General features: G+C 37.0%; 1 pseudogene; it reads left to right on the top strand.

The window, feature by feature from the left end:
* Positions 1–26,734, top strand: part of LOC141642363 (putative NAD(P)H dehydrogenase (quinone) FQR1-like 1) — a 37,985-nt pseudogene extending 11,251 nt beyond the window's left edge.
* The last annotated feature ends 941 nt before the right edge of the window (positions 26,735–27,675 follow it).

The following is a 27,675-nucleotide window of genomic DNA, read 5'->3' as shown; positions in this document are numbered from 1 at the left end:
ATCAACGGCGATAAGGACTACCGGTGGACGGTGGTCGCCGGATTCCTTTCATCAGGCAGACATATGTAGTACATCTATAAAAAAAGGTCAAAGTAGTAAAGAAATAATGTACAGGGCGGCAATCACATATAGTGCATTTGTGCAAGTGTACAGTGTAATACATAAATTAAACAAATTACAAAAATCCGTCGATCTAGTCGGTCAGGGAATTCCTTTACCCAATGTCGACAACAACCATTTGAATAGTGGGTTTGTAAAACTAGACGGGGATGAAGGTTTGAAATTAGAGGAAGTTTTGAAATTAGAGAGAATATATTAGAGAGAAGCTAGAGAGGGAAAATGAAAGGAGAAATGAAAGGGGTATAATTGTCAATATTGTACTGAGATGAGTAAAATGTGTACTGCGAAAATCAGGACCCTTAAATTATAATCATCATAATAACATTAAATATTTATCACACCTTTGAAGACCAAACTGCTATAAGGCCACAAACACCCATTCACAGTAGAAAATATTAATAAATCAAATTTAATTAATCAAGCGGAAAATAAATGATGAAAAATCTATGAAAATTAAAATAATGATTCTTAATAATACTCCGTATTGAATAAAAATGATATCCAGTAGTTTCAAAATCCAAAACCATTGCTAGAAAATACTAATTCCGAAAATAAAAGCAATGTTCGAAAAAAAAAAAAAACTGAACACCTATCACCATATTAGTAGTACTCTAAAAATCGAGTCAAAATAATATCGAAGCTTAAATAATCCTCTTTATTAAACAAACAATCACAGAGCTGATGTGTCAGCCTGTGGTTGAAAGTCAAATTTTCAAAGGAGTAGTTATTTTTGCTGAATTTAAGGATCCCATGTTTTCTGAAGGATTTAATTACATCATTGGTGAGGAGTAGATGATTGACGATGATTGAAGAAAACAAAAGATTAAGAATTGCAAATCATTAATTAATGGCCATTAAATTATAATCATCATAATAACATTAAATATTTATCACACCTTTGAAGACCAAACTGCTATAAGGCCACAAACACCCATTCACAGTAGAAAATATTAATAAATCAAATTTAATTAATCAAGCGGAAAATAATGATGAAAAATCTATGAAAATTAAAATAATGATTCTTAATAATACTCCGTATTGAATAAAAATGATTTCCAGTAGTTTCAAAATCCAAAACCATTGCTAGAAAATACTAATTCCGAAAATAAAAGCAATGTTCGAAAAAAAAAACTGAACACCTATCACCATATTAGTAGTACTCTAAAAATCGAGTCAAAATAATATCGAAGCTTAAATAATTTATCTGAATAGGAAATACATATTAAGAAATTGCATGTATCAAATATGAATACTATATGAAAAAAAAAGGAATCAGTAATCACCTTTATTATAAAAAAAAATCTCCTTAAATATATTGGTAGGTTATTGGGTAATTAATAATTTAATTGGAATAATAAATATTGGAATAAAGTAGAGAAGGAAGTAGAGAAGGGAGGAAGAGAGAAAGTGATGAAAATATGGAAATTATTGTATAATGGAGATGGAGGTGTAGATGATAGTGAGCGGCCGAAGGTGAAGAGTGAGTCAATATGAGGGTTTATGAATTACGGAGTGGTCGGGTTATACGGGTTGGGTCAGATTACGGGTCGGGTCAGAAATGGGTTAGGTCATACGGATCGCATGTTGGGTTATGGTCAGAATACGGGTCAAGAAATAATTTATAACGTCTTTTTTAAATGATTTTTTTACTTAAAAAAAAGAATTTTTAAAAACGTAAAATATATTTAAAATTAATATTTTAATCATATTCAACGTTTACATTAATTATATTGACATAATTATTAAAATAAATTTTTTGTAATAATTTTTTTATTATTAAGTATTATAAAAGTTATATAAAATTGACTTTTTAGTTGTGTTTGTAATTTTTAATAATAAAAAATAATTTTTTAACTATTTTTTCAAATATAATATATAAATATTAATATTTTAATAAAATTTTTGATTTACCTTTGACCAAAAGGGTTGAGGGAGAAGGAATGGGTATTGGCGTTATATGCAGGGACGAAGAGGGAGTTATCAAGTGGGGATGGGCAGAGAGACGGAGGGGCGAGTTTGAGGCGCATGTTGCAGAAGCAGAGGCCATGCTAATTGGTTTGCAGTGGGCGAAGAGGAGGTTAGTTCAAGAGGTATGCATGGAGGGAGATTGCAAAGTCCTTGTTGAAGCACTCAAACATCGACAAGCTGGGCGAAGCGAGTTCCACGCAATTATAGAAGAAATTTTATCTTTATGTCGCTATTTTAAATCTTGTTCTTGGTCTTTTTGTAGTAGGAAGTCTAATACAGTAGCTCATGAACTAGCACACTTTTGTAAGGTGGGAACTAGTCTGCTCTTCGACGACAACGATTCCGGGTCGTATCGCTGAGCTAGCCGCTACTGATTTATATGAAAGTTGATAAACCCGCTCTGGGTCTTTTCAAAAAAAAAAAAAAAAAAAGGGTTGACCCGTTCGGGTCGGATCTCGATCCTAAATTAACGGGTCATTTCGTATTCGGGTCAAACGGCTCACGGGTCAAAAAAACCGGGTTTGTAACCCTAAAAATCGGGTCGGGCGGGTCGGATTTTCGTCCCGGGTCGAGTTTTGACAGGTCTAAATTTATGAGTATGACATTATGATTTATGAGGGAGTGATTACACATTTATCACAAAATTTATACTCCGTATTTACCTAAAGCGTGAAAAAAAGTTATTGTTGGTATTTTTATTTTGTAGTCAAGTGCAATTTTTAACTTCACTATTTTAGTAATTGTTGTGTGAGACGGTGTCACATATGTATAAAAATCATATATATGGAGATCTTTGAAACCCGTTTCTCAAAGTAATTTCGACCTAATTTACCCGTTTCTCAAAGTAATTGAATTTGAGTACTTAATTTGGCCCACACTTTGATCATTATTTTAAGTGATGTATTTTGCGCCCATTGTATATTTGTATAATTGTATATACAGACTATGTCTTATCTGTGAGCATATAACTATTTCATATAAACCTGTTAAACGGATGCGTTTGGGTCAGAATACGTGTCAGAGAAAAGTTTATGACGTCTTTTGTTTTATCATTTTTCAGCCGAAAAAACTAGGTAAATGACTGAGGGACGATGATCTTGATTAGTATGAGAGAGGCACCGTCACAAGAAGTGATGATTTATTGAATTGATAAACATAGATGTTTGTAGTTGTGAGCGTAGTATGTACCCTCACAGGAAGTGACTTTTTATCATCAACGGTGGAAATTAGTGAGGACTATGGAATAATAGGGTTTTTAAGGGGGGGTGGAGGAAGTGACTTTTTATCATCAACGGTGGAAATTAGTGAGGACTATGGAATAATAGGGTTTTTAAGGGGGGTGGAGGAAGTGACTTTTTATCATCAACGGTGGAAATTAGTGAGGACTATGAAATAATAGGATTTTTAAGGGTGAGGATATGCATATAATTATATGAGGAGATACTGATATTGTATAGCTATTAATGAGTGAGGACTAAAAGTGCTATCTTCTTTTGAAATATACTCCCTCCATTTAACTCCACACTACACATGCATTTCTATTTTGTAGAGTATTCACAAGTGAGGTCAATTTTCTCTCAATACATAAGTGAAAATATACAAGTGAAAATATATTAATGATTTACGGCTTCGTTGCCATAAAAAGCAACTCCAAAAAAAAACTAAATTATGGGCCAAATAAAAATTTAAAATGTTACCATATTTATGAGTATGTGGGAAGTATTTTAGGCAAAATTTTAATATCGTTCGATGTATTTCAAAATGAATATGATCTCGCTTGAAATACATTAACTAAATGAAAAAATAGGTTTAACAATGTACGGGTCTAAGTATTTATTTTAAATGTGCATGGGTTTAAATTTTCATTTTGTCGCGTGCACGGGTTCTACAAAAGTGCATGACTTTGACTAGCTAAATGAAAAACAAGTTAAACATCTGAACGGTCTGATAAACTATTCAAACCCATGCAACGTTACTAATTTTATGTTATTCATATATATGTCGGGTTTTAAAGGCGACCGACTAACAAGACAAATTATAAATCAAATTTAGCTAACAAGAAGACATATTGTACTAAAATAACTACTTACTTTATTGACCTTAATACATCATTTACGCTAATTACAAATATAATTTATCTTCAATATTTACATTATATTATATTAACAAATTTGAAATAGCATCCCGTGCAATTTGCACGGGTTTAAAACTAGTACCATTATAGAATAAAGTATCTACATTCTACAAGATGAATGGTGGCAATCATTTGTAGAAAAAAAGGCATTCTGCAATACATCGACAAGATGAACGATGTTTATGTCGGCAGTATCTTGCTCAAAACCCTTATTTCTCTCCGAAGTCCAAACTTAATTTAGATCGCCTTCGGGAAACGCCTTGACAGTCTTTTTCTTTTGGTTGAACATGATAGTTTGACTATTATTATCACCTATGAGAAGCTGCTGCTGTTTGTCATGGTTCTAAGTTGTACTAGAATAACTGGGTGTAAAACTGTGTAAACTTAGTCTGAGATCTGGGCTGGATGGCTCGAGGTTAGCTTGGACATGGAGCTCGAGCTTGAGCTCGGCAATAATAGAATGGTAGAGCATATTCAACTTAATCCTCAATATGAAACGGTATTGGACTAAGCCCAGTACAATAATAATAATTCGGCTCCTAATAGTATATACTCGCTTATTTTCAGTTGTTTGTTTAGGTTGATGGGGGTATCTTGAAAGGTTGATTAGAGTGTATTGTGATTAGGGTTCATCTATCTTCCATCAACATCCACGGTGCAAGAAAAAAAAAATTAGTTTAGGAGGTTTTACTCAGGGTTACCTAATTCGCTCGCCCCTCTCCGAATTGCGAATTAATTCGCAATTCGTTTTCATCTTAATTCGTCCCAATTCGCTTTTAATTCGCTGAGATGAGCGAATTATATGATTATGCTAAAAACTAAAAAAAATCAGGAAAAATTGAAGTATAGACAAGATACCTGATTATTTTGAAGTTTGAACTTTGAAGCCAAGCACAATGATTTGATTAACTATTGTAGATTTGTAGATTTAGCTTTAATTTGATTTTGATTTCTGACAGGAAGATGATTTTTTTTAGCTTTGTTGATATAAAAGGATAATCCTTTTGCGAATTGGATTCGACGAATTACCGAATTTTAAAATAATGTAATTCGCCAGCGAATTGAATTCGCTAAATTGAGTGAATCGCGAATTAGAATTAAGAAAGCGAATTGAACGAATTGCGAATCCGGTAACCCTGGTTTTACTAATCTTAGTGCAGTCTATTAGAAAGTTCTAAATTATTGGGTGAAATATACTGACTAGCATTCTGAAAGCCATTTTTTTCTTTTAAAACCTTCACAAATCGGCTTTGATATGGTGGCGTGAGTAGCTTAATTTTAATACCCTGAGAGAAACCGCTAAGCTCTTGGCTACCTCGTATAATGATTTATCGCATATGTAAAGTCTCTATAATACTGTATGAAATTTATATTGGCGGTTTAAAAAGCAATCTTATTGTTATTTTGTATTACTGATAGATCACCTTATATGATGATGGATTGTCGAGATTGAGTGGGTTTTGTTGTGTTGAGACAGCCAGACAAGTGATATTTTCGCCACCAGCACCAATTCACCCTCATATAAATTATGTGTTTACCTTTTTCTTTTTTCTTTTTAACTGAGAGGTGTTTTAGTCAAAGGTAAGCAAATTATTGAGACGGAGGGAATATGTGTTAGTTACTCCATATAGGCAAAAAAAAGAAGCAATCTTATTGACATGAGTTTAAGATGCATAAACTGTACAAGTGTATAGGTATGTTTGAGTAGATTCTCTTAGTTGTCTCTTCTTGTAAGTGTAATTCAAGCTGCCAACCTCCCAATCAGCATAGGTTTTAACCTTTGGGGTCTGTTGTTTTTGCTTAATTTTATTTCGTAGTTACATACCCATATGTACTGTGCATTCGGCTAATAAAATTGGTATGCTGACTTAATGAGCAAAGACTGTCTAACTGAAGTCACTGAACTGCACGTAGACTGTTTTAAACTGACAAGCATGCTATATCAACCTGTTCATTTGTACACCTAATCATTTGTATGTGTGTCGAATTAGCATGGCATTTTAAAGAATTGATAGGTTATGAGCTGCAGTTTTTCCAACTGAATTTTAAACTAACGAACATGCTATATTAATTTGTTCATTTGTATGAAGGGTCATATCTATGTGTGGATGTAGCACCAGCATTTTCGAGAACTTTTATAGGTCTAGCATTGTATTTCTTCTGACTGAATTTTTGACTGACGACCATGCTATGTCAAATTGTCAATCTGTTCGTTTGTATTAAGAGTCATTTTTAAGTGATGTAACACATCATTTTTGAGAATTGATGTGTCGAGGGTTGCATTTTTTCTGACTGAATTTTCCATCCATTACTCAGTGTGTGCTAGCAATAGTAGCATAACTTGTTGTACATGCGATCGGAATGCTAAGCGGAAGTAATCGGCAATATACCAATAGAAAGGAGCGCGGTCCATTATATATAAATATATTTATAGATGGTGGAACGAGCACAATTTTTTTTTTACAAAACTGCCTATATTTTTCCATTCTCTTGTAAACCTTTGCATGTCTAGGTGCACAATTACCATCATGCGATTATTCCAATTTTAATCAATTTCTAGGTTATTTTGGTGTTTCTATTATGGGTTGGTATAATTTTTTTTATCAGGGGTTGGTACATGAGTGGAAATTTGTGTTTTTTTTTTTGAAGAAAACCTGAAAGCGGATTTTTTAAGTATTACCATTCAAATTTGTCTCGGCCAAACCAACAAGTATCGTGGTATAAGATATTTGCAATCTTATATTTTTGTTCGGTTTCTGATATTTCCGTTCTCTTGTAAGCCTTTGCATGTCGGTTTCTGATGTTTTAAAGTGAAGTTAGTTCTTGCCTGATCTCATTACAGTTTAGGGATTCGGGCATCTGTGTTATTTTGGAATTAACAACAGTATTGTGACTATACTCACTATAGCTCATACCTCCGTAATAGTACGCGTAACCACCAGCTGGGTAGTACATACTTAGACTGTTGTAATCCTGGAATGGTATTGCACAAACTTAAAAGGTTGGGTACCACGTGCAAAATGGCAAAGTTCGAGGGTACCACGTGAATTTTCCGCTGTTTCTTTCACTTTTATAACTTCTCCGTGCACTTACTCTTTTCTTCTATTTTGGTTTTATGCATGCACATTACATTTACCTTTTGGTACTCTTGTAGCTTTTCTTCTATACCTGCTTTTTTTAACTTTTGTGCATTTGTAGCCATGGTACTAAATGAGGTATTAGTAACAAAATTGTGGGCATTGGTAATTGTTGGGTTCCTTATGTTGATGATAACATGCCCATTTGATTTGTGTCATCTTAGTTTACCTTTTCAGGATATATGATCATATCAATCATGGATTAAGAGGTGTTGAAGTTGTTATTAATCCCATTGTAATAAGTCATGTGTCATCTAATGTACAAGTGAGAAAGTAGAGTATATTAGAGTAATAGAAACAGTCCAGACGACTGTTGCTTTTACAAGTAAACAGCTGCTTGGATTGTTGCCACAACTCGAGAAACTTGAAGTCCCTTTTTATCTTTCAAAAGCCTTTCACGTGACTCATATTTTTCAAAGATAAAAATCAGATTTTTATTAAGGAGGTGGTCTTCAATAAAGAGTGGTTTGAATTATTATTTTCAAAATGTTTCCTCTTTATGCAAATTCAACCCTTTGGTTCTTTAAGAAAACAAAGAATGCTTTTTGGCATTTTAGTGTCAACTTGTCATCATGTGACTTGTCTTTTCTCTCTTTGTTTTCTGAATTTGCAAGAGCTTTTAAGGTTATTTTTCAAACCATCTTTCCCCATTCTTACCTTTGCAAAAGAGCCCTTTTTGGTGCAAGTTTTGGGTGGTTGCTATTGCCCTTCACATGTGAGGTCTTTGACCCTTCAAAACCCTAGCAACCCCTTCACTCACCTCCTCTATATAAACCGAGTCCCTCCTTCATAAATCCTTAAGACTTTTCTGAAATAATTCTTTCATGTTTGCAAATTGTTTTTAAAGCTTAAAAATCGTGTTTATTTGCAAAAACCTTTAAAAGTCTTCAAGTGTCTTCAAGTTACTACAGTCGTTGCTACTGTTGCTTTATAATACTAAACTCTCTTGCTTAAGAATTGTTGATCTTGTAAAAGTTGTCCATCTCTATTCTTTGTTAAGAATATGTTAGTGGAAACTTGATCCTATAACATTCTAAGTGTGTTAGTAGAGTTTAGGACGGAGTAGTCTTTAACTCTTGACAACCGGAGTAGGTTGTGAGTTGGCAACCAGAGTAGGTTGCGAGTTAGCTTGTCATAAGAACGGAGTAGTTCTTGTACTAGCTTTACAACCGGAGTAGGTTGGTGTCTTTTATTACAAGGGTCTTTTAGTTGTCGGAGTAGATCACTAAAGGAAAGTAATAAAAAGGTAGATTGGACGTAGGCACTTGAGTATTTGCCGAACCAATTCAAAAATCTCGTGTTCATTGTTTTACTTTATTTCCGCTGCTTTTTACTTTGTTTGTTTTGCTTTGCTTAACCTTAGAAGTAACAGTTCATCATCTTTTCGCATTTGGTCTGCAGTCATATTCCACAAACGAGACAAATAGATACAAATCGAACGATTGTTGCTTTCATACTTCAAAGAAACATTCATCGTGATACTTGTTCAATCTTTCAATATTATTCAAAGTATCCTCTAATCTCTTTTGTTCTCTTAACTTACTTTAATCCAATAAAGTTGAAGTTAAAATTTTTAAAAGAGTACCTAATTCACCCCCTCCCCTCTTAGGTACTTGAATCCATAAACTCAACAATTGGTATCAGAGCCTCGTGCTCTTGATCGAGGCTAACCGCCTTAGAGTTTGATTCGTGGGTAATGGATTCCGAGAAACACTCCAAGATCCCGGTCTTTACCGGTTCGAATTTTGGATGGTGGAAACTCAAAATGGAACATTACATCAAAAGTATCGATTATCAATGTTGGAACATCATCCAAAATGGACCTCTTGTCATTGAGGAAACCGATATTCTTAACGGTTTCACCAAGACAAAAGAGGAAAGAAATTACAATGAGAACGACTTCAAGCTTGCCGAAAAGAATTCCAAAGCAATGTCGATTCTTCAACGTTGTGTTGGTGAGGGGGAAGTTAGTCGAATCTCCGGGTGTCCTACGGCAAAATCTATTTGGGATTCCCTTGTACTTGCATATGAAGGGACGTCCCAAGTAAGAAAACACCGTATTGACCTTCTCATGCAACAATATGAGATGTTTAGAATGTCAAAGGACGAGTCTTTAAATAGTTTCTCTTCACGTTTTTCTTGTATTATTAATGAGCTTAAAAGTCTAGGAAGGAATTTCGAGTCCGAGGACATCATTCGAAAAATCCTTCGTAGTCTAACCCCTAAATGGCAACCTAAAGTCATCGCCATAGAGGAAGCTAAAGACTTGTCAACCCTATCTCTTCATGAACTAATGAGATCACTAATGGCTCACGAGTTTAACCTCGATAAGCATTCTAGTGAGTCATCAAAAGTACATCAAAGAAATGCTTAAGAAATTTGGGATGACTAATGGTAAGCCTCATGATACACCTATGGTAGCCGGGTCCAAATTGGACAAGGATGAACTCGGTAAGAATGTTAGTGATAAGGTGTATAGAGGTATGAAAGGCTCACTTCTTTACTTAACCGCTAGTCGTCCCGACATTCTCTTTAGCGTTTGTTTATGTGCTAGGTTCCAAGCAAATCCGAAAGAATCACATTTCAAAGCCGTTAAACGAATTCTTCGATATTTGATTGGAACACAAAATCTTTACCTATGGTACTCTTTACATTGTCCTTTTGATCTTATAGGCTTTTCGGACGCGGACTATGCGGGGTGCACGGTGGATAGAAAGAGTACCTCCGGAATTGCAACGTTCTTGGGTCCTTGCTTGACTTCTTGGGCCTCAAAGAAACAAAACACGGTAGCTCTTTCTACGGCCGAAAGTGAGTACGTTAGTGCGGCACATTGTTGTTCTCAACTCCTTTGGGTAAAACAACAACTCTTGGATTTTGGTATTATTTTTGACTCCATTCCTTTAATGTGTGATAATACGAGTGCAATAAATATTTCCAAAAATCCTATTCAACACTCTAAAACCAAACATATTGATATTCGTCACCATTTTATTCGTGATCATGTGGAAAAAGGACATATTAAACTTATCTTTTGCAAGACCGAAAATCAAATTGCCGATATTTTTACTAAGCCACTTGCAAGAGAACATTTTGAGAAATTTAGACTAGAAATTGGGTTAATTAATAGCTTGTGATTGTTAGTGTGAGTTCTACAAATTTCCTTAATTGATTAAATTAAATTTGGATATATGTTATCAAGTGTTCTAAGTGCATTGAAATCATGTTTAGACCAAAAATTGACACCGTACTTGTGAGTCGGTAATCACTCAACCTCATATCTAAATTTACGTTTATTATATGCTACCTTGCGTTTTTATTTCGAGTGATTAAATATGCTTAGTTGGGCCAACCACCTCACTTATCACATTTAATGGGCCATTAACTACCTCAACCCAAAACCTATGCCTACCCGTCCCAAACATCCTAATCCACTAACCTTTCATCTCCAAATCCACAAAACTCCCTCATCTCACCTACCTATTAACCCACCATGGTCAAGACATCTTTCAATACCCACATACCCATCAAACCAACAAACTTGACCTCACCACCTGTCACATCACACCCACCGACATCAACAACTCCAACAATGACCTCAACCAAAACCTCCTACGCATTCCCTCCTCATACCTCAAACACGACTCCTTCAACAAACCCAGATCCACCAAACCCACAACCATCACCGAACCCCACTGACCCTCCATCATCCGACGACATTCCCATCTCCACAATGGTAGGACGGCGCACACGTGGTGGTCGGAAGAAAAGCTCCACTGTTCCGAGCTCTTCCTCTGAACCGGTTACGGTAGTTGTTGAAGATGTTGAAGAAGAAACCGAGTTTGATTTAAATGAGAATCCGACTAAGTCCGTGAGTCGGACCCGACTCCGTGAAAAAGAACCTCAAAAGAAAAGAAAAAGCCTCTTCATCCCAATTACCCCCAATTTCATATCGAGCGAGTAATGTCGATAACCCCATTGTTGATACTCCAATTGAAAATCCTAGTGAACCTCCCCAGAAAAAATCGAAACCTTTGAAGAAAAAGCTTGTATACCTTTCTCCCTCTGATCCGGTCTCCCTAACCTCGAAATGGGACTTGGCCATTGTTTGGGATCACCTTGAGAGTATAGACCTCCCTACCTCCATTTACAAAAATTGTGAGAGGTTGATGAACATCAAAGCAATTCACTCTCCTCGGGTTTATAACCAAACATGGTTCGAGCACCCGCTTTTCACTCAGTCCGTGACATGGTCTTAGCTCAAGGTTGGGAAAAATTATTGGAATTGCGTGAACCGGTCTTTGTGAGCGAGGTAATTCAGTTCTTTGCTACTGTACGTGTTGATAAATCTGGTGAATTTCTTACGGCTAAGGTGAATGGTAAGCCGCTTAAACTGTCTCAATCTAATTTCGCTACCGCACTTGATATTCCTGTCGGAGGTTATGACAAACTCCCCTCCGAAACTTGGGTTGCTTTACCTTATGCCTCACCTCTTAATGTTGCTCAAACCGTGTGTCCCAAAGTTGTTTCTCCTGGTCCAGTAAGCAACACCCAAATACCCCCTCCTCTTCGAATCATCTTCAATATGTTGTGTAGATCTCTTTATCCCTCGGGTGATCGGGGAAAACTCACCATAGCCTCACAATATTTAATCTATCCCATTGCAACCCATAAAAAGGTGAACCTAGTCGGGTTAATGTTTAAACGTTTTCAACTCATTTCGACCAAGCTTCGTCGACCTTCTTCTAGCATGATTCACTTACCCTATGGAATGTGGTTATCGGTTGTGCTCAAGGCACAAGGGGTTTTAGTGAATACTAGCTTGGGTTCTTTGGATATGTGTGATGTTATGAGTGATGGGCAAATGGGGAAAATGCTTATCAAAATTGAGAATGATGAATTAATCTCGGTGAAAATCAAGAAGGACCCGGAGGTTGGGTCGTCTAGTCAAGTGAATACGGGTAGTATGCGGGAAATGCTTAATGTCGTGGCTGAGTTGGGTGCGTGGCTTAAGGAAGATGCTCGTCAAAAGGACTTGGCAATCTCGGCTCTTGCTTCTACTATGGACCTCATCCGTGGTGAGGTGGATATCATTTCCACCCTTGTGTCAACAAAAGAAGTTGGTGATGATGCTCTTGTGGATGATGATCCTTTGGGTAGTGGCTCGGATGGTGAACAAGCCTCCTCCCCTTAGCCTATCCCTTTCCTCTCGGCCCCTTAACTTTTACCCGTGCCTTTTTATTTTGTCCCACCTTGTTTGTGCCCTTCTAAGACTATTCTCTTTACTTGTTATCTTGATGCTTGGTGGTTTGTATTAAACTCTATTTAGCCGTGTTGAACTTTGATTAACTTGTTTAATCTTTGTTTATGTTGACCTTGTTACCTTGTTACAATTACATGTGTCTTTTTGTGTTTTCTTGTGAATTATCTGCACTCTAATGCTTTTGACATCCCTATCCGTTTGATGATGTCAAGAGGGGGAAAAGGTAAACTCATGCTTTGAATATCTTTGCTTATTGATTAAACTAATGGCTTGTCTAACCTTCTTAGCTTGATTCTTGTTTTGGGGCAATGTAAAATTGTCATGGTAATTTGATTCTAACTTTTGCCTTAGGTAAGGTAATATTGTCCCTTCTCTATCATTTGATCTTGCTTGCTTAAAATCTTGAATTAAGGTGTTTACATTGCTTATACATTCGTTTGGGGCTTGTCATCATCAAATGGGGAATTTGTTGGGTTCCTTATGTTGATGATAACATGCCCATTTGATTTGTGTCATCTTAGTTTACCTTTTCAGAATATATGATCATATCAAGCATGGATTAAGAGGTGTTGAAGTTGTTATTAATCCCATTGTAATAAGTCATGTGTCATCTAATGTACAAGTGAGAAAGTAGAGTATATTAGAGTAATAGAAACAGTCCAGACATCGTTGCTTTTACAAGTAAACAAATTTGCTTGGATTGTTGCCACAACTCGAGAAACTTGAAGTCCCTTTTTATCTTTCAAAAGCCTTTCACGTGACTCATATTTTTCAAAGATAAAAATCAGATTTTTATTAAGGAGGTGGTCTTCAATAAAGAGTGGTTTGAATTATTATTTTCAAAATGTTTCCTCTTTATGCAAATTCAACCCTTTGGTTCTTTAAGAAAACAAAGAATGCTTTTTGGCATTTTAGTGTCAACTTGTCATCATGTGACTTGTCTTTTCTCTCTTTGTTTTCTGAATTTGCAAGAGCTTTTAAGGTTATTTTTCAAACCATCTTTCCCCATTCTTACCTTTGCAAAAGAGCCCTTTTTGGTGCAAGTTTTGGGTGGTTGCTATTGCCCTTCACATGTGAGGTCTTTGACCCTTCAAAACCCTAGCAACCCCTTCACTCACCTCCTCTATATAAACCGAGTCCCTCCTTCATAAATCCTTAAGACTTTTCTGAAATAATTCTTTCATGTTTGCAAATTGTTTTTAAAGCTTAAAAATCGTGTTTATTTGCAAAAACCTTTAAAAGTCTTCAAGTGTCTTCAAGTTACTACAGTCGTGGCTACTGTTGCTTTATAATACTAAACTCTCTTGCTTAAGAATTGTTGATCTTGTAAAAGTTTTCCATCTCTATTCTTTGTTAAGAATATGTTAGTGGAAACTTGATCCTATAACATTCTAAGTGTGTTAGTAGAGTTTAGGACGGAGTAGTCTTTAACTCTTGACAACCGGAGTAGGTTGTGAGTTGGCAACCGGAGTAGGTTGCGAGTTAGCTTGTCATAAGAACGGAGTAGTTCTTGTACTAGCTTTACAACCGGAGTAGGTTGGTGTCTTTTATTACAAGGGTCTTTTAGTTGTCGGAGTAGATCACTAAAGGAAAGTAATAAAAAGGTAGATTGGACGTAGGCACTTGAGTATTTGCCGAACCAATTCAAAAATCTCGTGTTCATTGTTTTACTTTATTTCCGCTGCTTTTTACTTTGTTTGTTTTGCTTTGCTTAACCTTAGAAGTAACAGTTCATCATACTGTCGCATTTGGTCTGCAGTCATATTCCACAAACTGAGACAAATAGATACAGTCAGAACGATTGTTGCTTTCATACTTCAAAGAACATTCATCGTGATACTTGTTCAATCTTTCAATATTATTCAAAGTATCCTCTAATCTCTTTTGTTCTCTTAACTTACTTTAATCCAATAAAGTTGAAGTTAAATTTTTTAAAAGAGTACCTAATTCACCCCCTCCCCCTCTTAGGTACTTGAATCCATAAACTCAACAATTGGTATCAGAGCCTCGTGCTCTTGATCGAGGCTAACCGCCTTAGAGTTTGATTCGTGGGTAATGGATTCCGAGAAACACTCCAAGATCCCGGTCTTTACCGGTTCGAATTTTGGATGGTGGAAACTCAAAATGGAACATTACATCAAAAGTATCGATTATCAATGTTGGAACATCATCCAAAATGGACCTCTTGTCATTGAGGAAACCGATATTCTTAACGGTTTCACCAAGACAAAAGAGGAAAGAAATTACAATGAGAACGACTTCAAGCTTGCCGAAAAGAATTCCAAAGCAATGTCGATTCTTCAACGTTGTGTTGGTGAGGGGGAAGTTAGTCGAATCTCCGGGTGTCCTACGGCAAAATCTATTTGGGATTCCCTTGTACTTGCATATGAAGGGACGTCCCAAGTAAGAAAACACCGTATTGACCTTCTCATGCAACAATATGAGATGTTTAGAATGTCAAAGGACGAGTCTTTAAATAGTTTCTCTTCACGTTTTTCTTGTATTATTAATGAGCTTAAAAGTCTAGGAAGGAATTTCGAGTCCGAGGACATCATTCGAAAAATCCTTCGTAGTCTAACCCCTAAATGGCAACCTAAAGTCATCGCCATAGAGGAAGCTAAAGACTTGTCAACCCTATCTCTTCATGAACTAATGAGATCACTAATGGCTCACGAGTTTAACCTCGATAAGCATTCTAGTGAGTCATCAAAGGGAAAGAGTCTCGCCCTCACATCTTCTCCAAGTGATGAAGAAGATGAGGAGGAAGACGAGTTTGCCATGTTCACAAGGAACTTAGCCGGGTTGGTCAATGGACAAGGTAACAAAAGGTTCACTAATAATTACTCGAAAAAACGCTTTCCTAAGAAACGACCTACCTCCACCGTGGGATGCTTTAAATGTGGTGATAAAACTCATCAAATTAAAGAATGTCCCAAGTGGGAAGAAATCAAATCTAAGGAAAGAAGAGAAAAGGTTAAAAAGGACTATAAACATAGAGTCATGAGTGCTATATGGGGAATGTCCGACTCCGAGGAAGATGAGGAACTCATCGAGGAGGAACTTGAGGCTAAAATGTGTCTTGCAAATCATGGTAAAGAAAAAGTCTCAAAAACCTCAAAACTTGAACACTTAAGATGCCTCATGGCTAATCCCGACGATTCCGACTCCGATTCCGACAACGAGGTAAATCATCTAAAGGCCAAGGCTAGAACTTACTCCAAAGAGAAAGTGTGTAAGCTTCTTGACCAACTTTTTGATAAGTGTCGGTCTCAAACTAATAAGCTTGATATAATGCAAAATGAGATTGAGGAAATTGCTCGAGAAACTTTAATCAAAAATGAACTAAAAGCAACAGATCACGTCACTGTCACATCTGAGGCATATAATGAAGTTAAAAGAGTCAACAAGTTAAACAAACATTTGACTAAAGAACTAGAGCGTCTTAGGTCGACACCCACGGACGTCTCTGACCTTGAAAATGTCAACACTACCTTGGTGATGCAAGTTTCCTCACTAACCAAGGAACGTGATGATCTTTTGAAGGTCAAAGATGATCTTGAAAATGAGATCTATGACCTTGTAGTTGAAGTTGTAGACTTAAGAGAAACAGTGTCTAAGACTGTTGCTTCTGACCACGATTTAGACAAGTCTAAAAGAAAGAGTGAATGGTTGGAAAATGAAAACGAGTGTCTTAAGAGTGAGGTTGTTTGTCTCAAAAATGAAATAGAAGATCTCCATGAAAGGCTTACCTTCTTTCAAAAGGGTATGCCCGAATATAGCACTTCTAGCTCTTCTCCTCACCATAGATCCGATGAAGTCGTTGATCTAAACAAAAGACTTGACGAGATGACATCTAAATATGAAGAGTCCAAAGAAAGAATCATATATCTCGTGTCTAAACTCAACAACCACACTCATGACTTCATTGTTGAGAAAAGATTGTCCATTGAAAGTGTCAACAATGATGAACTCAAAAGAGAAAAGGAAAAGAACTTGCATCTCCTCTCACGTGTCAAAGACTTGACCAATGAACTTGTTAATGCTAAGAACATCACTGAAAAATGGGAAGGAAGTCAAACCGTGTTAAATTTCCTCACGAATCAAACCAAGAAATGTGATAAATCTGCTGGTTTGGGGTTCAAATGGAACAGTCAGACTGACTGTTGCATCCAGAAGCCTAAAAACGATTTTAGAGGAAGGAAGTATGTAGGTCTTCCCGAATACATCATTTGCAATTATTGTGGTGACAATGGTCATGTTTTTAATGGATGTACAAAACGATTTGATGACATTGATAAGAACACCAAAACATTAAAAGAAATGAACATTAAGAAAGACACCACAAGTCCTATTGATCACAAAAAGGGACCCAAATTCATTTGGGTTCCTAAACTCAAAAACTAATCTTGTGTAGGGCTTGGTGAGAGGCGGCCGCAATTGGTACTTGGATAGTGGATGCTCTCGTCACATGACGGGTGATAGAAGCCAATTCCTCTCACTTAAAACATATGATGGTGGCACGGTAAGGTTTGGTGACAACAAGAAAGGTGAAGTAATTGGTATTGGAAAAGTTGGTAAGTCATCCTTACTTTGTGTCGACAATGTGCGGCTTGTCAAAGGTTTGAAGCATAATCTCCTTAGCATTTCTCAACTTTGTGATAAGGGTAATTTTGTTGAATTTCGTGCCAATATGTGTCGAATTTTTGATGCCACTACTAATGAACTAATACTCGAAGGAAGACGTGTCAAAGACGTATACTTAACTAATTTGAACACTCTATCCGGTCACACCATGTCTTGCATGAGTGTAATGAACAATGATCCTTGGTTATGGCATAAAAGGTTTGGTCATGTTAGTACAAAGACTCTTAATACCCTTAAAAGACTTGACTTAGTTGAAGGCATTCCTAACATGAAATTTGAATTTGATAAAGTTTGTGATGAGTATGCTAGAGGCAAACATGTTAGAAGTTCCTTTAAATCCAAAAGAATTATGAGTACATCTCAACCCTTGCAACTCTTACATATCGACTTGTGTGGACCAATGAGAACTAGAAGTAGAGGTGGTAGTCGTTATGTGTGTGTCATTGTTGATGATTACTCTAGGTTTGTTTGGGCACTCTTCCTAAGCTCTAAGGATGAGACATTTGATGAGTTTCTAATTTGGTTAAGAAAGATTCAAAATAAACTTGGTTTAAAACTTGTTTCAATGAGAACCGATCATGGAACCGAATTCGAAAACTCATCATTTGGTGCTTATTGTGATGACAATGGTGTAGACCATAACTTCTCGGCTCCTAGAACCCCACAACAAAATGGTGTGGTTGAAAGTATGAATAGAACCCTTGAAGGAATGGCTAGAACAATGTTATTATCTAGTAAGTTGCCTAAGAATTTTTGGGCCGAAGCGGTAAATACCGCTTGCTACATTCATAATCGTGTCATGATAAGGAGTATATTAAATAAAACTCCCTATGAATCGTTACGTGGAAGAAAACCCAACATTTCATATTTTAGATGTTTTGGAAGCAAATGTTTTGTTCACAACAATGGTAAAAACAACTTGGGTAAGTTCGATCCACGTAGTGATGAAGGAGTATTTATTGGGTACTCCGATCATAGCAAGGCCTATAAAATTTACAATAAACGAACCTTGTTAATTGAAGAAAGCATCCATGTCATTTTTGATGAATCTAGTGTGCTTGGACAGGTACAAAACATGGATGATGATGATGAGGATGAGGATGATGAGTTTGAGATTGGTCTTGTTCGAAATGACTTCGTGTTCACGGATGAAGAAGATCCCAAAGACCAATTGCAATGATACGAGACTGTCACCTTCAAAGGAAATCAAGAACTCGGGGGAACACGTAGCACCTCTCTCTCTTTCGTTTCTTCTCTGAAGCAACAGACCAACGATCGTTGCTTCTACCTCCGTAATCAAGAAAACCAAAACAGTGAGGATGAAGAACCTTCCAGGCCAATAGAAACAATCCACCGTGATCGATGCTTTGTTGAGGGGGAACAAGAAACCATTGTTCCAAAGAAGTGGAAACATCAAAGCTCTCATCCACTCACTAATTTCACAAGTGATCTCAACTCGGGAATTCGAACAAGATCATCCCTCAACAATCTCGCTCATCTCAATGAGTATTATGCCCACAATGCGTTCCTTTCTCAAATTGAACCTTCAAATGTAATCGCCTTGACGATGCAGATCAGTTGCTTGCCATGCAAGAAGAACTTAATCAATTCAAAAGGAATGAGGTATGGCACTTAGTCCCTAGACCGCCTAATCGTACCGTCATTGGTACTAGGTGGGTCTTTCGCAATAAGCTTGATGACTCGGGAGAAATCGTAAGGAACAAGGCTAGACTAGTGGTGCAAGGTTACAACCAACAAGAGGGTATTGATTACGATGAAACCTATGCACCGGTAGCTAGACTTGAGGCCATACGATTACTTATAGCTTTTGCGGCTCACAAAGGCATTAAACTCTTCCAAATGGATGTCAAAACCGCTTTCTTAAATGGATATTTGGAAGAAGATGTCTTTGTAGAGCAACCACCGGGTTTTGAGAACAATGACTTGCCTAACCATGTTTTCAAATTAGACAAAGCTCTTTATGGTTTAAAACAAGCACCAAGATGTTGGTATGATAGATTGTCTAAATTTCTTATTGAAAATGGTTTTAAAAGAGGCTCCGTTGACAAAACATTGTTCTTGAAGCAACAGTCCAGTGAACTGTTGGTTGTACAAGTATATGTTGATGACATTATATTTGGTGCAACAAATGAACTCCTTTACTTATATTTTTCGGAACTAATGAAATCGGAGTTTGGAATGAGCATGATGGGTGAGCTAGGATTCTTCCTTGGGCTCCAATTTAAGCAATCAAAGGATGGAATCATGATCCATCAACAAAAGTACATCAAAGAAATGCTTAAGAAATTTGGGATGACTAATGGTAAGCCTCATGATACACCTATGGTAGCCGGGTCCAAATTGGACAAGGATGAACTCGGTAAGAATGTTAGTGATAAGGTGTATAGAGGTATGAAAGGCTCACTTCTTTACTTAACCGCTAGTCGTCCCGACATTCTCTTTAGCGTTTGTTTATGTGCTAGGTTCCAAGCAAATCCGAAAGAATCACATTTCAAAGCCGTTAAACGAATTCTTCGATATTTGATTGGAACACAAAATCTTTACCTATGGTACTCTTTACATTGTCCTTTTGATCTTATAGGCTTTTCGGACGCGGACTATGCGGGGTGCACGGTGGATAGAAAGAGTACCTCCGGAATTGCAACGTTCTTGGGTCCTTGCTTGACTTCTTGGGCCTCAAAGAAACAAAACACGGTAGCTCTTTCTACGGCCGAAAGTGAGTACGTTAGTGCGGCACATTGTTGTTCTCAACTCCTTTGGGTAAAACAACAACTCTTGGATTTTGGTATTATTTTTGACTCCATTCCTTTAATGTGTGATAATACGAGTGCAATAAATATTTCCAAAAATCCTATTCAACACTCTAAAACCAAACATTTTGATATTCGTCACCATTTTATTCGTGATCATGTGGAAAAAGGACATATTAAACTTATCTTTTGCAAGACCGAAAATCAAATTGCCGATATTTTTACTAAGCCACTTGCAAGAGAACATTTTGAGAAATTTAGACTAGAAATTGGGTTAATTAATAGCTTGTGATTGTTAGTGTGAGTTCTACAAATTTCCTTAATTGATTAAATTAAATTTGGATATATGTTATCAAGTGTTCTAAGTGCATTGAAATCATGTTTAGACCAAAAATTGACACCGTACTTGTGAGTCGGTAATCACTCAACCTCATATCTAAATTTACGTTTATTATATGCTACCTTGCGTTTTTATTTCGAGTGATTAAATATGCTTAGTTGGGCCAACCACCTCACTTATCACATTTAATGGGCCATTAACTACCTCAACCCAAAACCTATCCCTACCCGTCCCAAACATCCTAATCCACTAACCTTTCATCTCCAAATCCACAAAACTCCCTCATCTCACCTACCTATTAACCCACCATGGTCAAGACATCTTTCAATACCCACATACCCATCAAACCAACAAACTTGACCTCACCACCTGTCACATCACACCCACCGACATCAACAACTCCAACAATGACCTCAACCAAAACCTCCTACGCATTCCCTCCTCATACCTCAAACACGACTCCTTCAACAAACCCAGATCCACCAAACCCACAACCATCACCGAACCCCACTGACCCTCCATCATCCGACGACATTCCCATCTCCACAATGGTAGGACGGCGCACACGTGGTGGTCGGAAGAAAAGCTCCACTGTTCCGAGCTCTTCCTCTGAACCGGTTACGGTAGTTGTTGAAGATGTTGAAGAAGAAACCGAGTTTGATTTAAATGAGAATCCGACTAAGTCCGGCGAGTCAGACCCGACTCCGGCGAAAAAGAACCTCAAAAGAAAAGAAAAAGCCTCTTCATCCCAATTACCCCCAATTTCAGAAAATATCGAGCAGAGTAATGTCGATAACCCCATTGTTGATACTCCAATTGAAAATCCTAGTGAACCTCCCCAGAAAAAATCGAAACCTTTGAAGAAAAAGCTTGTATACCTTTCTCCCTCTGATCCGGTCTCCCTAACCTCGAAATGGGACTTGGCCATTGTTTGGGATCACCTTGAGAGTATAGACCTCCCTACCTCCATTTACAAAAATTGTGAGAGGTTGATGAACATCAAAGCAATTCACTCTCCTCGGGTTTATAACCAAACATGGTTCGAGCCGCCTGCTTTTCACTCAGTCCGTGACATGGTCTTAGCTCAAGGTTGGGAAAAATTATTGGAATTGCGTGAACCGGTCTTTGTGAGCGAGGTAATTCAGTTCTTTGCTACTGTACATGTTGATAAATCTGGTGAATTTCTTACGGCTAAGGTGAATGGTAAGCCGCTTAAACTGTCTCAATCTAATTTCGCTACCGCACTTGATATTCCTGTCGGAGGTTATGACAAACTCCCCTCCGAAACTTGGGTTGCTTTACCTTATGCCTCACCTCTTAATGTTGCTCAAACCGTGTGTCCCAAAGTTGTTTCTCCTGGTCCAGTAAGCAACACCCAAATACCCCCTCCTCTTCGAATCATCTTCAATATGTTGTGTAGATCTCTTTATCCCTCGGGTGATCGGGGAAAACTCACCATAGCCTCACAATATTTAATCTATCCCATTGCAACCCATAAAAAGGTGAACCTAGTCGGGTTAATGTTTAAACGTTTTCAACTCATTTCGACCAAGCTTCGTCGACCTTCTTCTAGCATGATTCACTTACCCTATGGAATGTGGTTATCGGTTGTGCTCAAGGCACAAGGGGTTTTAGTGAATACTAGCTTGGGTTCTTTGGATATGTGTGATGTTATGAGTGATGGGCAAATGGGGAAAATGCTTATCAAAATTGAGAATGATGAATTAATCTCGGTGAAAATCAAGAAGGACCCGGAGGTTGGGTCGTCTAGTCAAGTGAATACGGGTAGTATGCGGGAAATGCTTAATGTCGTGGCTGAGTTGGGTGCGTGGCTTAAGGAAGATGCTCGTCAAAAGGACTTGGCAATCTCGGCTCTTGCTTCTACTATGGACCTCATCCGTGGTGAGGTGGATATCATTTCCACCCTTGTGTCAACAAAAGAAGTTGGTGATGATGCTCTTGTGGATGATGATCCTTTGGGTAGTGGCTCGGATGGTGAACAAGCCTCCTCCCCTTAGCCTATCCCTTTCCTCTCGGCCCCTTAACTTTTACCCGTGCCTTTTTATTTTGTCCCACCTTGGTTGTGCCCTTCTAAGACTATTCTCTTTACTTGTTATCTTGATGCTTGGTGGTTTGTATTAAACTCTATTTAGCCGTGTTGAACTTTGATTAACTTGTTTAATCTTTGTTTATGTTGACCTTGTTACCTTGTTACAATTACATGTGTCTTTTTGTGTTTTCTTGTGAATTATCTGCACTCTAATGCTTTTGACATCCCTATCCGTTTGATGATGTCAAGAGGGGGAAAAGGTAAACTCATGCTTTGAATATCTTTGCTTATTGATTAAACTAATGGCTTGTCTAACCTTCTTAGCTTGATTCTTGTTTTGGGGCAATGTAAAATTGTCATGGTAATTTGATTCTAACTTTTGCCTTAGGTAAGGTAATATTGTCCCTTCTCTATCATTTGATCTTGCTTGCTTAAAATCTTGAATTAAGGTGTTTACATTGCTTATACATTCGTTTGGGGCTTGTCATCATCAAATGGGGAATTTGTTGGGTTCCTTATGTTGATGATAACATGCCCATTTGATTTGTGTCATCTTAGTTTACCTTTTCAGGATATATGATCATATCAAGCATGGATTAAGAGGTGTTGAAGTTGTTATTAATCCCATTGTAATAAGTCATGTGTCATCTAATGTACAAGTGAGAAAGTAGAGTATATTAGAGTAATAGAAACAGTCCAGACGATCGTTTGCTTTTACAAGTAAACAAACTTGGATTGTTGCCACAACTCGAGAAACTTGAAGTCCCTTTTTATCTTTCAAAAGCCTTTCACGTGACTCATATTTTTCAAAGATAAAAATCAGATTTTTATTAAGGAGGTGGTCTTCAATAAAGAGTGGTTTGAATTATTATTTTCAAAATGTTTCCTCTTTATGCAAATTCAACCCTTTGGTTCTTTAAGAAAACAAAGAATGCTTTTTGGCATTTTAGTGTCAACTTGTCATCATGTGACTTGTCTTTTCTCTCTTTGTTTTCTGAATTTGCAAGAGCTTTTAAGGTTATTTTTCAAACCATCTTTCCCCATTCTTACCTTTGCAAAAGAGCCCTTTTTGGTGCAAGTTTTGGGTGGTTGCTATTGCCCTTCACATGTGAGGTCTTTGACCCTTCAAAACCCTAGCAACCCCTTCACTCACCTCCTCTATATAAACCGAGTCCCTCCTTCATAAATCCTTAAGACTTTTCTGAAATAATTCTTTCATGTTTGCAAATTGTTTTTAAAGCTTAAAAATCGTGTTTATTTGCAAAAACCTTTAAAAGTCTTCAAGTGTCTTCAAGTTACTACAGTCGTGGCTACTGTTGCTTTATAATACTAAACTCTCTTGCTTAAGAATTGTTGATCTTGTAAAAGTTGTCCATCTCTATTCTTTGTTAAGAATATGTTAGTGGAAACTTGATCCTATAACATTCTAAGTGTGTTAGTAGAGTTTAGGACGGAGTAGTCTTTAACTCTTGACAACCGGAGTAGGTTGTGAGTTGGCAACCGGAGTAGGTTGCGAGTTAGCTTGTCATAAGAACGGAGTAGTTCTTGTACTAGCTTTACAACCGGAGTAGGTTGGTGTCTTTTATTACAAGGGTCTTTTAGTTGTCGGAGTAGATCACTAAAGGAAAGTAATAAAAAGGTAGATTGGACGTAGGCACTTGAGTATTTGCCGAACCAATTCAAAAATCTCGTGTTCATTGTTTTACTTTATTTCCGCTGCTTTTTACTTTGTTTGTTTTGCTTTGCTTAACCTTAGAAGTAACAGTTCATCATACTGTCGCATTTGGTCTGCAGTCATATTCCACAAACTGAGACAAATAGATACAGTCAGAACGATTGTTGCTTTCATACTTCAGCAAACATTCATCGTGATACTTGTTCAATCTTTCAATATTATTCAAAGTATCCTCTAATCTCTTTTGTTCTCTTAACTTACTTTAATCCAATAAAGTTGAAGTTAAATTTTTTAAAAGAGTACCTAATTCACCCCCTCCCCCTCTTAGGTACTTGAATCCATAAACTCAACAGTAATTTCATGAGCCATTGTAGTTATCTTAAGTTAAGAAAAAAGCTTCACCAAGCTGCTACTCAGTTCTTGAAATTTGATTTTTTATTTTTAAATGACTGAAAATTTGTGTTTTGCATCGATCTTTGAATTTGGTTCAATTTGTTCTAATTTATGGGCGTACTTTGATTTGTTTCTTTTTTTTGTTATGAACTAATTGATACAATATAACGTTACAGTTGATGACTTATTTGTGTTTTTATGTATCTCAGTATAAGATATTTGCAATCTTGTGCACAATTGCCCTTAATACGGATCGGTAGTTGCCTTCATGAATTGTGAACCGAAAACTCTGGTCTTCCAAGTTACAATCTTACTGATTCAATCTAGGACAGTAAATATCTGAAATTTCTAGCCAGCCATGATGTTTTTTATCCTTGTTCATTCTTCATAATCATCTATTTTCACAGATTGTGTTCTTTTGCCACGTTAGTAACATTTGTGTTTGTTACCTTTGGATTCCTATGACCAGGTAGTGGTCTATGAAGGCGTGGTTAGGGAAAAGCCATCCAGCAAGGAGGAAGCACGGCAGTTCGTGAAAGGTATGAGCTTAGAAGTGCCAGTCTGTCTGATTTTTTAACTATGTTTTGAAATGTTCATTCCATACTGGTGAATCGCGCTATGCAATGTTTTTTTTACGTTTTCTATTTTAGGCCGTTCTATTTGATTCTTTACGCTTCCTTATATGGATATCTTTTGCTCAATTAAAAGACCAACATACCCTTATTTACTTTTGTATATTGTTGTCGTGTTTCTCTCGGAAAGTGTTGTAGCATTGATATGTAGAGTCAGTTTAAGATTTTAACAACACTCATCACAAACATGTTAAAATCAATTAATACTCAAGGAAGAAAAGTTGGATATACTTGAATTTTTGACATCGTATATTATACGAGTTGATGACATTTTGAGGTGTACAACAACTAGCAGAAGATATTCAGAAAGGAGCTGCGTCTATGGAGGGCGTTGGGGCTAAACTCTGGCATGTAAACATTAGCTTTTACCCATACTATTTACTAAAAAATGCTCGTAGCTTTTATTTACTTCTTTTCTTTACGTCCAAGCGGTTACTAATATTTCTGTAAACTTAATTCTTGCAGAAAATGTAATATGATGTATACAGTGCAAATCCCTTTTGTAGTCGTATGAATTTAAACTTATTGAGAGTATGAACCAGGTACCTGAGATTTTGTCGGATGAGGTTATTGTAAAACTACACAAGATGAGTGCACCACCAAAGGGAAATGTCCCCGTCATAACCCCAAATGAGCTCGTCAACGCTGATGGATTTATTTTCGGCTTTCCCACAAGATTCGGATCAGAATGATGGCTGCTCAGTTCAAGGAGGCTTTTCTTGATGCTACTGGTGGACCGTGGAGAACTCAGCAGCTTGCAGGAAAGCCTGTCGGTCTATTCTTTAGCACTGGATCTCAACGTGGCGGACATGAGACCACGGAAGTAATCAATGTTACATGTGCACTATACTTGCGTACTTTTTTTTTCTCGCTACTTTCGGATTTTCATTCCAAGGTACTTATTCTGTATGATGCTCCTTACAGTTGACTGCCGGAACCCAACCGACTCACCATGGTATGATCTTCATTCCAATCGGGTACACATTTGGAGCCGGAATGTTTGAGATGGAGAATGTCAAAGGTGGAAGCCCATATGGTGCTGGAACTTACACAAGAGATAGTTTGAGACAGCCGACTGAGCTGGAGTTGCAGCAGGCTTTCCACCAGGGCAAGTACATTGCCACCATCACAAAGAAGCTTAAAGGAGTTGCTTAACTTATACCAAAGTCATAGATGAATTGTGGAGCATACACATTAGATACACCTAAGATAAATGCCAGCATTCTTATTATAAAACCATTCTTTGCCTTTTCCAAATTTTCCAAAAGCTGGTTTCTTACATTTTGTAGCACTCGTATTTAAACAGTCTAGCCAAATATGCTTTGATGTTTAAAGGAGTAGATGTTGAATGCAAGATAGACACCTGCATCACCGATACAGATGTGAATGCGCTTCAGCTAACATCAACGACGCCTTCCGCGCGGTTTTATTTCTGAACTTTTTCGAAGGTGTGTGTCACTGTGGCATGAGACCTGTATTCGTTCTCAGCGCTTGTGTAGTCTTTTTGTGTTGTATTCTCAGTTTTAAGTTTGTTTGCAAAATAAGTCATAAGCCTTTGTGGCAGTGTAAATCAACCTTCTTTTTATTAAAGTTGGTCGTTCACTTGTGAATCATTATTTTGCATTAGACATATAAAGCATTTACGCGAATTTTGTAATAAATACTATGCTCGTTCTACCATCTTTAAATATAAAATTTCAAGCATATTTTTATTGGTACACTACCGACTTACTTCCACTTAGCATTCCACCAAATTGGGGCACCGCGTGCAACAACTAGTTGCCAAAAAAAAAATATGAAGACAAATCATGGAGTTTAGACATACCCCGATGACACATATGAACAACAAAGTTACATAGTATTTCATTTGTAAGAGTCACATATGAACAACAAAAATATTTCACTATTGCGTACTATATGTACATATTGAAACCAAATCTAAAAAAAACAAAACTACATATTCTATTACCACATAAAAATGACTCTTTAAACTGCTTGTTTAACCAAGGAGAAGTCAAAGCTGGTTTCTTACATTTTGTAGCACTCGTATTTAAACAGTCTAACCAAATATGCTTTGATGTTTAAAGGAGTAGATGTTGAATGCAAGATAGACACCTGCATCACCGATACAGATGTGAATGCGCTTCAGCTAACATCAACGACGCCTTCCGCGCGGTTTTATTTCTGAACTTTTTTCGAAGTTGTTAAAACCTTTTACAACGGACGCATTAACAACGTCTGCTTTTTTATATAACAACGGTTTTTAACCGTTGTTATAGCCTGTATCTGTAGTAGTGATTGCTTCAAAACTTCAATTTAAGTGACTTATTTTGTCTGTTTTTGAACTCTCCCTCCATTTGTTTACATAGCTATACCTTTCAAAGTATAAATTGGCTAAGGCATAAAAGGGAATAAGTTCAAAAACTGACGAAATAGGTCACTTAAATTGGAGTTTTGAAATAATTTTAAGAAAAAATTCAACTTGGAAGTAATTTTAGCAAAAAAATTTAAAAGGGAGTAATTTTAAAAATGTAAATTTCAAAAGGGAGTA

The sequence above is a fragment of the Silene latifolia genome, chromosome 2, assembly GCF_048544455.1.
Source record: "Silene latifolia isolate original U9 population chromosome 2, ASM4854445v1, whole genome shotgun sequence".
Taxonomy (NCBI): domain Eukaryota; kingdom Viridiplantae; phylum Streptophyta; class Magnoliopsida; order Caryophyllales; family Caryophyllaceae; genus Silene; species Silene latifolia.
The sequence above is the reverse complement of the archived record's forward strand: the minus strand, read 5'-3'. Positions and strand labels throughout refer to the sequence as shown.